Source organism: Epargyreus clarus, unplaced genomic scaffold, assembly GCF_041222505.1.
Source record: "Epargyreus clarus isolate Ecla_fem2 unplaced genomic scaffold, WU_Ecla_fem_2.2 ptg000016l, whole genome shotgun sequence".
NCBI classification, from domain to species: Eukaryota; Metazoa; Arthropoda; class Insecta; order Lepidoptera; family Hesperiidae; genus Epargyreus; species Epargyreus clarus.
The window spans coordinates 3939534-3951672 of NW_027332224.1; the positions used below are offsets into that span (position 1 = coordinate 3939534).

Here is a 12139-nt window from a genome sequence, read left to right on the forward strand (position 1 = left end):
GTGGCAGTAACTTTTAAAAATCAGAGGTGCCTGGGATTTGAACCTCGATCTAGAGGCCTTGCTTCTTAACCACTAGGTTATCACTGCTTTGGTCTTATAAATTAACATTCTCGTGTCACAATGTTAGTTACCGTACTCCTCCGAAACGGCTTTACCGATTTTCACCAAATTCTACATGCATATTCAGTAGGTATGAGAATCGGCTACTATCAATTTTTCATACCCCTAAGTGATAAGGGTTGTTCACCCTTAACATTTTTTTATTAATATGGCAACACAACGTTTGCCGGGTCAGCTAGTAATACATAAATATACAAAGTATTTTTGTAACATTACCTTTTAGTCAAATACACTGATTCCATTCAAAAATCCACACATACATTTTAAACCCGGAACTCGTCAAGGTCAGCCGAGCATGACATTCAAGATGACCGGTGGTAATTGCAGATGACTCTAATGATAGTGTAGAGCCTCCAGACTATCTGTTTATCTGTGCTAGGGATGGCGATCTGAGATCGATTAATCGAATCGTATTTTTGCACCAAAAATAACATTATTTTAATCGACCACCAGTAATAAACGCTTTCTACACTCACAGCCCCACACTAGGATTCCGTGTATCGTGGCTGCCATGGACACACACAGAGACGAATACACAAACACCTAGACTCAGAACAGATATCTAAATTCATCATTCAGATATTTGTATGACCAGGGATCGAAACCGGAACCTTTTGCACGTCAGACCGGTATGGTGAACACTCCACCACGAGGGTCGTCAAAGTAATGGATTCAGTGAATCGATATTTCATCTTATAAAATCGATATTCGATTTTCGAAGTTGATTGAACATTACCAAATGTGCTGTAGACATTTTTTGTCTGCAACACATGATTTCAATGATTGTTTGGTTATTATGATCTTTTTTTTCTAGTTTCGCCCCTGAAGAACGAAGATCGATTTTTGAGAATCGATTATTTAGGCCTCGAGTTTTGTGAATTGATTTATCACACTTCGATTCGAATCGATTCAAGAATCTTTTTCGGAAAGAATAGCCATCCCTACTGTGCATCTTATGTGAAAACGGTTCTTTTAATGTTTGTTTATATGCTGTGAAAAATAAACGCTTTCTACACATATAGAGCCTGACAGACATTAAAGGTGGTTGTGGTGGTGGAACGTTGTTTCAGGTCTGAAACTACTAACTTCACAGCTATTTCTGCCTAATTAAGTGCTACAGCTTTTAAGTGATGATGTGTTTTAGCCTAATGTAAATGTAATGTAATGTAAAAACCTTTATTATTTTACGACGCCCGCTCAGGGCATCACATATTGCTTATATTTTCCTGTAAGTCATGTGTGCAGTGTGCAATAAATAAATATGTATAATAAATAAACATATTCCGGTATTAATGCATGACTGACGATTACATATGTTCATGGGCGGCAGTGACTTATTACCATCAAGTGGACTGTTGTCCCTGTAGTTCCGGGACTAGAATAGGGCTACGGTATCCCCTGCCTGTCGTAAGAGGCGACTAAAAGGGGAATTCCGGAGTTGCGGGCGGCAAGAGTGGGAGCTCGATCCGTCCAGCAAGCGACTCCGGGAAGGACGGCGGTATGTGTGGTCGCATACTGTCGTAAACACCAGATAGTGTGGGCGAAGCCAGAACTGCTCCCCCAGGGCAAAGCCCGATCGGGGCATCGCGCTTGGAGGACTCTGGTTGTGTTCCGTCGGAGATCCCGGAGTTCTCCAACAAGCATTGATGACGGCGCCCGGGGGGGTTTTTAGTGCCGTAAAAATCTTACATAACCCGGCGTCGCTCCCACGTCGTCGAGTACCTTTTGAAGGTTTCCCCCTCGTAAACAAAAAAAAGTTTTACTCGTATGCTACTTATATTACATACTCGTATTATCAGTAACTTAACTATTTTCCTAACCAGTACACCATATTTACCGTATACCCAACTAAAATGATTTCATCACTCCACTTATAAAAGAATGGTACGCAGACCATTCTCTCGCCTCTCACTACACGTAATTAGTCTATTAGTCAATATAACTGTTATGATTGCAGTATTTAGTTTGTTTTGACCGAATTCAAACGAGATTAAAACGAAACAAAGGATTGTAGTCAAATTTTGTCTCAACGAAAATACTACGTTTTTTTATTCAAATGATATTTTGTTTTGTCGAGGTTGATCACAAGTTATGTTCGATGGCAACATTTTGTCGGACTTGGTCACTGATATTTTTAGAAACGCAAATTATATCGAGCTCCATCACAATACCCCAAAGAAATAACATATTTTTTATTTAAATTATATTATGTTTTGTCGTGGTTGATCACAAGTTATGTTCGATGGAAAAAATATTTTGTCGAAGTCGGTCACTGATATTTTTAGACATGCAGATTTTATGGAAATCAATGTCCCAAAATCAATCATTTTATCAATGTCCCAAAGAAATATCATATTTTTTATTTAAAGTATATTTTGTTGTGTCGAGGTCGATCACAAGGTATGTTTGATGGAAAAAATATTTTGTCGGAGTCGGTCACTAATATTATTATAAACGTATATTTATTACTCAAATGGTATTTTGTCAAGATTAGTCATATGTTGCTAATTCTGATTGAAACAGTATTTTGTCGCAGTTAGTCACTGATATTTTTAGAAACGATATTTTGTCCAGTTCAATCACAAGCATTTTTAATAAATCTTCGTTTGTCGTAATTGATTACAAGTTAATATTTTTGAACTAAATGGCATTTTCTCGATCGTGACCACAAGTTAATATTTTTGAATCAAATGGTATTTAAGTGGTAGAATTAATGAAGTTCAACCAGCAGTGAAGCAATTCTTGCGTTTCAGGTGTGAATTAGGACTGACTTACATATGCGGAGATTATCTTAGTCAGGAGTGACAACGCATCTGTGACCGGTTTCAGATAGAGCCTATTTTATATGAAGTTGGTTATACTATATGTGCCTGAGCAGCAGTGACTTCTAACCATCAGGTGGACTGAAACTGCTTATTTGCCATTTTAATTTTATATTTTAAAAAATGTCCAATTCGGTCATTACTTAGTATTTTTGACTAAAACAGCTTTTTTTCGTTCGTTATTAATTTAATAAACACTGAAAAGTTTTATTTAGTAAATTTAATTACACAATAAATTTACTTTTTTGTATATTTTAGTAATTTATTTAATAAAAAAGTAACATTTGAGACAAAAACCACACATATTTTTTGTTTAACTTGAGTAACTTACATCCAAGGAATCAACTGGATATATAAACACCTTTTAAGTAACTTCTACGGAAAAGTACAGTATTATTAGATGACAAAACTAATACCTAGTTTACTTTCAAGTAACGTTGTCAGTGCCTAGGCTTTGTCTAGGCTGTAGTGAATGTTACATAATCTGCCCACTGATAACTTTTCTCTCATACCTGTTACTGCTATGCGGCCACAAATGTCACCATACCACGTTTTAAAGATACCGTTATTGGTTTGTGGTACTCCCGTCACACTTATATCTGAATATACAGAACACTTTTGCCTGTCAGTAATACATCTTAAACAATTTTTGCCTACTAAAGTTACAATTAGGTTTTTTTCTACGCGATAATAGTCAAATTTGACTTTGATAAGACTTTGATAAGTAATCATTACCTAAGATCGATTATGAACGGGCGTTATAAAACAATGAATAGCAGCACTGACTAACTTAGAACGCCTCGTTTAAATATTTTTCCCTTACGTTCCTTGAAGCTTCACTTGCATGCAGTTCACCTGATCATAGGTTTCTACTGCCGCCCATGAATGTCTGTAATTAACCCCGGATAAGATTAGTATGTATCCTACCTGAGATCGGCCACAGATGCGACGCTACCCCTGAGGACTAAGCTGGAACGCCTCGGAAAATGTCTCCCTTAACACACCCTTTAATACAGAACACAGCAGCGCCTAACACTGCTGTTATTAGGTAGAAATAGGTGTGGCGGTGGTGCCGCCGGAGTCGAACCACAAACGGTTCTCTACCACCTTCAGAACTGTCTTAGAACGCCACATGGCGTTGTCTGATGAAAGGGCTTTATACATATAAAGCCCCTTCATCAGACAAAGACGTATATGTATATAGAATAATAAACATACGAGTATGTGCGTGGTGAAGCGTCGCCACGGCAACATCCGGTCGCACCTCATTAGATGTCCCACAGCCAAATCTTAACCGGACACCTGATAATACGTAACCCACGCAATATTTACCTAACACGTTTTGAAAATTTCGTAATAATACAGATGTGGAGCACGCAACACAAATATTGTTCATGTGACCCCGTTGCATAAATGTTATTTATTCACATGTTATATTTAGTGCATAACTTTGTTTAAATGTTATTTAATAAAATTAAATGAAATTACCCTAATAACCCCAAATTACGTTTGGTATCGTCGGTTATGGAGGCAAAAGTTAGCAGCTTACCTGACATTAAGAGATAAATAACATACTTTACCTATTAAAAAGTTATAGAATCTGCTGTGGTTCGACCACCACCACCGCCCCACCTATTTCTGACTCGTAACAGCAGTGTCCTACTCCTGAGGACAAAGTTGGAACAATTTTCAGTAAATTTCATTTACCCTACAAAGCAGAACACAGCAGCGATTAACACTGCTGTTATTAGGCAGAAATATAGGTGGTGATGCCTCCGGAGTCGAACCGCAAAGGATTGTACCACCTTCGAAGTAACACGATCAAGTTAAAAAACTGACAATAAGAAACTTATTATTTGACAGATAAAACGGTGTGATCTGAAGTAGCTCCATCTCCACACGTTCAATTTGTCATTGTAGATAACATTATTATTAATAAATGGTGTCTTATGGAGTTTCTTTCGCCGCTTCTTCTCCGTAATGAAACACTGCGAAGAAGCGGTAGAAATATTCATATTCAAAAAGAGTTTTGTAAATAATCTTTTAAATACTTCGAATAAAATATTTTTAACTTTCTAATTAGAATTATAAGTTTTATGTATGTATGTATGTTACACTTACAATAAGTAACATTTAAGTACCGTCTTTATCTCGTAATTCACAAAACAGTTAGTTCACCGCACTTCTAAGAATTTACATACATTTCTAGACTTGACTAAGGTCTGCAAGGTCGTCGCCCGCCTAATGGCTTCCTCAGATAGGGCACGGGTTAATCCTAATAGCTAGGGAATCCATTACTAAGTAATCGACTAAATCTACACGGCTCGTACTTGAATACATTTTTATATCAGTTTTTTGTGCTATTTATAGAAATTTATTAATTACCCGTAAGCAGTGTAAGTGTAATGGTTGAAATTCGATTGAAGGTCCGAGGTTCATATCCCAGACCATATCAAATCGTTTTTTTAATTCAAAATAGGTTCTTTACAGAGTGAGTGACAATAAAATATTTAGCACTTCATTATATACAACAATTTATCAAATTATTTACAAAATTTACATATATACAAAAATGAAAAACAAAGACATAAAAACAAAAACACTTCCATAAAAAATTGTCACCATCACTGTCTTTGGGCAAGGTTCCCAAGACGCTGGCAGCATTTCCTATCTAAATTGCTATACCAATTCTTTGAGCAAAATGCATGCCAGCTCTCGGGTGCGCAGAGACGTCGATCAATCGAGTTATTACAGAGTTATTTTTGAATGTCAATACATCTACCTACATACTTCGAGTACATATACATAATTAATTAAAAAGTACTGACGTATCCAGATTTGAAGGGTGTGGTAAAGGAGACAGTTATCCGAGGCGTTCCAACTTAGTCATCAGGGATAGCAATGCATCTCTAGCCAACCTCAAGAACGACTCTAATCTTATCTTGGGTTGAATAGAGATGTCCATGGGCTGCAGTCGCCTCATACTAATAGATGGACTGCATCATCCTTTGCTACGTCCATATTTTACTAGTAATTATTATAAAAACGAAAACCAGTCTGATTAAAATATATGGTTTCTCCCACAATAAACAATTTAGATGAATCTAAAGATACATGATAAAATCCGTCAAACCGTTTGGGCTTGATATGAGAGACATACTTTTCCGAGGCGTTCCAGCTTAATCCTCAGAGGTAGCGTTGCATCTGTAGCCGAGCCTAATCTAATTCTATCTGGGGTTGATTACAGAAGACCATGTACGGCAGTAGCCACTTACCATCAAGTGGACTGCATGCTCGTCTGCTACTCCAATATTATAAAAAAAATTAAATTTGGAAATTAGGTGCTCATTTGTTAGTTCTATTTTTGCTACTTTCTATGTTTACTATTTCTATTCTTGTTGTTAATCATGTACATGACAAGACTGCGTCTTTACAACATTATGTTTTTATGAACAAACCATCAAAGTACCTAGCTTTCTCCATTGCAACTCAATTTTCCAATACAGGAAGTGTATGAAGATTACTGTGGGAAAGTCTAGGTGATGTGTGATCAACTTTTTGCGTATTTGCATGCTGAGGTGATTGGACATGATTTTAATGCGGATATTTAAGAATATCATGGTAACCGCTGCGGCGATCTGAGATCGATTAATCGATTAATCGAAGAATCGACTATTTTAACCGATCTCCAGTAATAGATTGATTTAGTGAATCGATATTTCATCATAGAAAATACATAATTCGATATTTTTGAAGGTGACTGAATATTTGAAAATGTTTTATATATATTTTTTTATATTTTTTATAAATTTTCAGTAATTTTTTGGACCTGACGACCTTTTTGTTGCTAGCTTCACTCCCATTTAGATCGAATGTCGATTTTTAAAGAATCGATTCTTTAGGCCTCAAAATTTTTGTGAATCGATTTATAACACTTGGATTCTAATCGCTTCAAGAATCGATCAATAACAGGTAATGTCGAAGACAAAAAATACATAACAGTATTCTGTATATATCGTTGTTCATATATATGAATCTGCATTTAACATTTAAATATTTAAATGAAGATCTTCTGCAGAAGGACACATATGATTTAATACTATTTATAAGCTTACAGTTCTTGTCAAGGAAGACATGAGGAAAATAAGCAAAATAATATCCGTATGCATATTTCATGCTTAGTTATGTGTGGTTATGTGATCACCACTCATTAAATATAAATATTACTATGTATGGTAATATAGTCGCGTGTTGCACTAACAATAGGGAGCGATAGGCGATATAAGATTATATTTTAAGTTCTAGATTCACATGTTTCTGATATCCTTATGTAGTTCCAGTAAACAGCTATAGACTAAAGGTTGAAACGCCGTCTCTTAATTGAGGGGTCCGAGGTTCGAATCCCAGACACACACCTCAGATTAATAAAAATTTAGTGCGTGTTAGAAACTAATTATTCCTACAACGATGATGGAAAACATCTAAAGGAAATTGGTATACTTAAAAGACCTTGAAAAAATTCTTAAAGGTATGTGAAGTCTGCCAATACGCACTTGGCCAGCGCGGTGGACTATGGCCTAATCCTTGTCATTCTGAGAGGAGACCCGTGCCCAGCAGTGGGACATTAATGGGTTGATGACGATGATGATGATGATGATAATAATAATGAAGACGTATGTTTCTATTTAATTAAATTGGTTAAGCTTGAATCGGGCTCGCATATATATAATAACCTAACTTTTCTTGCATACTTTTTACCGCTATGATAATATTATTTTCAAAAGATTAAACTAAGAAGTTTTAGAGCTAAGCGAAATAAAAAGCTAATCAAAATTAGTTACTACCTCTGAATAAGTACCAAATATAAACTTTTTGTCGAAATCTAAAAATCTAGAAGATTGTGACAGACAGACATACCTTAAACGATTTATTTTCAAGTATATCGGAAACTCGAAATACTACCAGCTTATCGCTTTGCGCTCTTCGTAAAGCAAGCTTGAAATTATAATAATTTTATTTTAAATGCAAATTATACTTGTTTAAGGAAATCAATTTACTTTGTAATGAGCAAATATCTACAATAGACATATCTTGAAGATGCTAGAATCCAGAGTGACTCGACTTCGGCGGCAATACTGCCACATCTATTTATTATTCATCATCATCATCATCAACCCATTACTGTCCCACTGTTGGGAACGGGTCTCCTCTCAAAATGAGAAGGACTAGGTCATAGTCCACCGCGCTGGACAAGTGCGAATTGGTAGCCTTCTCATCACATTCAGGGATGCAGGTTTTCTCACGATGTTTTCGTTTAAGCAAATGATAATTAATTTCTAATACGCACATAACTTTAAAAAATCACAGATGCGTGCTTGGGATTTGAACCTCGGAATCCTTGATCAAGAGGCCGAGTTTCTAAACAACTAGGCTATCACTCCTTACTTATTTATTATCTCTCTCTCTCTCTCTAAGCAATCTAAATTTTCTTCTATGCAGAGGAAATTTATTATGTAAAAAATATGTTAAGATTTTGACAGACCTAAAAACTTATACGGAAATCAATCAACACATCTATATGATACGTTTTTAAACAAAAGGTCATATAAGCGGATATTTGCCTACAGATTGTCACGAATACAATAATTTTACGAGGCTTTCAATGCTAGCGGAAACTATTCGTTCATGATAAAACTATATTGATGAGGAAACGGTTTTTAAGTTAACTAGCGACATCTCACGAATAGTTACGATATTATTGTCAAATGTGATACGGAAGTGCAAAGAAAATTACTTTTGGTATCATTATTATAAAAAATCAAGTGTCCATCTAATAAAGTTCAGGAGATAGTGTCCTGTGACAGACGGACAGCATACTGACAGCGGAAGTTTAGTAATAGGGTTCTGTTTTATCCGTTTGGGCACGGAACCCTAAAAACAAAATATCCGACTACTTAAAAATATAGCCTACGTCACTCCCACAATTTAGACGAATCCGATGACACATAATATGTTAAATTATGAATCCAATGACACATATATATGTTAAAATCCGTTAAGCATTTGAACTGTACCCTTACCATGAGTTTTCAAAACATCCCACAATTTTACGTTACGTTTACTCAATCCATTATTCTGTTGTTTGCGTAGTAGACTGAGTTAACGTAACAATATGTAAGTGCTCAAGTCTTTTTGTCTGCCTCACATGTTCGCAAAAGAGATAGGCAAAACATAAAGCGCCATATTGTCAATTTAGACATTTACTGTGACGTTACTGACACTATAGTCCTGATACAATCCGCTAGTGGCGCTGATTTGTATGGGCTTATTATTATTACAACCCCGGAAGCCCCCTTATTCGAATATATTCGATATACGTAAACAAATACCAAAACAGTCATATTTGTCAAAACGTATAAACTCATGGTAAGGGTACTGAAGGGCGTATCAAAAATGAGACACATACACTTGACAACCATTAGCCATTACTTTCCCAAAGCTGGGCACGGATCTGTTCTCAGATTGATATTCTTCACACAACTTTGAATAATGTTTTAAAGAACTCTTAGGTTTAAGTTTCTCATGACATTTTCCTTGATTATTAATCATTTGAAAACATTATGTTTGCCTGGGCTTTGAACCCTGGACCTCAAAAGAAAGCCGAAATTCATACCAGAAGACTATTACGTAAAAGCTGTGTTTTTTTCCGTAAATCAATTTCACCCTCATGCATTTATTACGCGAGTTTGATGACCCGCGTGGCGGAGCGGTCACCATACCGATCTGACGCGTAGAGGGTTCTGGGTTCATCCCCGGCCAGACAGATATCTAACATTATATATTTAGATTTCCGTTTCTGGGTCTGGGTGTTTGTGTATGTGTGTGTCCATGGTACCCACAACACAGGGAATCCTAGTGTGGGGCTGTGAGTGTAGAAAGCGTAGATTATTGTTAAAATACAAATCAAGGATATATTTGCGTTCGTGCGAAGTGATACTGTCACTACTCACTATGCAGAATTAATTTCGCAATATCCTCCAGAGATAATATTTCCCTCAGGTATTTGCAACTATCAATGTCATATTGCATGAGTAATTCTATATTTCAATCTATATTTAGTGCACTCAATTCATAATCAAGTAATAAAATCGAATGGTTTTTGTACCTAAGAAACCTTACCAACCTTAAAATTAGTTTCCAACTTAGGAAAATACGTTCGAAGGTAGAATCTTTTGTGATTCGATTCCGGAGATACCACCGCCACACTTTTTTCTGCTTAATAAAAAGTGTTCATAGTTCAGCGATGTTCTAAATTTAAGGGTGAATAAGGAAGACATTCCCCACGTTCCGACGTCCATAGGAATAGCAAGGCACATGGGGCCGATTTTAGGTAGAGTTATTTTACCAGGAGTTTAATACAGATGGTACATGAGCAACAGTGGCTATTTAATTAGCTATTAGATTTTTGATGTGAAACTTCTATAGCCGCACGTAAAACCGATTTCTGGCGTGGCGACGCTTGCCGTGTCGCCACGCTATACGATGGTATATATATACAGTCTATATGCAGTAGTGTGTACGGTGTGGCGACGCGTCGCCATGCGCAATAACTATTACCGAAGTCACTGATTAAACGAATTAAGTAGTCACGATTTGAAATAAATTCGTAAATTTTTGTATTTAATGAAAATAAATGTTTATTCAATAAATAGTCATCGTTATCTGGAAAAAAATCGTAATATTTTATTTTATCATTATGACATATTTAGTTCCTATCACAATATGTTCTTTTCTGCATATTACTTTTACAAAATAATGTCGATGTTTCACATCTGCCAGGCGTCCCGTGACGGCTGACATTTTTTTTTAATGTTTCGAGTGTTTCTGCCTTATTATTGTATAGTTAAAATGTGCATCAGACTAAAATACAATACGATATTGCTATTATGAGGCAATATGCTTATAAAACAATCAAAACAGTACCCTTAATATGAGTTTTTTACGTTTTTACAAAAATAACTGTCTTTGTATTTGTTTACATTTCCAATCAGGTCTGATACAGTCCGCTAGGGGCGCTGATTGGAAAGGTATGAGCAAATACAAAAACAGTCATTTTTGTAAAAACGTAAAAACTCATACTAAGGGTACTGCTCCACATTTCATGCTCAGAGTCGATAGGCTTGAACCGAAATTAATACTATTTACCTAACCACATTAGCTACTACTGAATATGGTACTAACCGCATTGCACAACACCTGTACACATATGGCACACATGGTAGACAGGTGGAATGACCACAGTGACATAGAAATGAAACTTATATAAATAGTGGTGCAATAATTTGTCGTATTAACATATGTGGAATTTGGACTTATGTGCGCATGTTAAATGTATTTTTTAATAATAATAATGTAATACTTTATACCCTCAATTTAAGAGAAAAAGGAAAGATTTACAAAAAAAGAAACAAACGTAAAATTGTAGACGCAAAAGGAGGTGGCTCAGCGTTTGCTGACACACAGTCAGGGTTCCGTGCAGCGCTGTTTTTCAGCCACATCCTTGTCCCTCAGATGTTAAGCGGGAATAAGTGGCCAGCCGCCTTTTCAAATACAGTTTCCACATAATTTGCATTAGAATTTCTATTTATTTTAAATTTTATGTTAAGTTAATAAATATAATAGTTTTAACTAACTTAATTTCAATCTATTCACAATTAAATGTCAAATTAATTATAAATAATTAAATTCAATTCATTTAAATATAAGTTAAAATCACAAAATTATAATTTATATTAACAATATAAATAAATTAAAGGGAAAGAACCAAGAAAGAATAATTTAAACTACTACTATAGCGCTATTTGCCGAGACTCATGTCATAAATGTGTGTGTGTGTATATATGTATGTAGTGTGTTCATTTAGCATTACTTCCCAGAATTTGATCCTTATAAGCAACACTATCAGATAGAGGAATAATATTTTTTTTATCAAAATGAACTCGTATTTCGTGTATTTTTTTTTTCAAAATGAACTCGTTCGATTCCCGGTCAGGGAAAAAATATTAAAAAAAACTAATGATACAGTTTTAGTTTTTATCAAAATCGGCCTCGTAACTCCTTTCAGCATTTTTCGCTAATCCTTATAGTTTCGGATTTGGCTCTGAATCCCGGCCTATTTGAAAAAATGACCCAGTATA

General features: G+C 35.6%; 1 protein-coding gene across 2 annotated transcripts in view; it reads left to right on the top strand.

Annotated features, from left to right (window-relative positions):
* pio (zona pellucida domain-containing protein piopio) overlaps positions 1 to 12139 on the top strand; it is a 67348-nt gene that overhangs the window by 24178 nt on the left and 31031 nt on the right. The window lies entirely within an intron of this gene.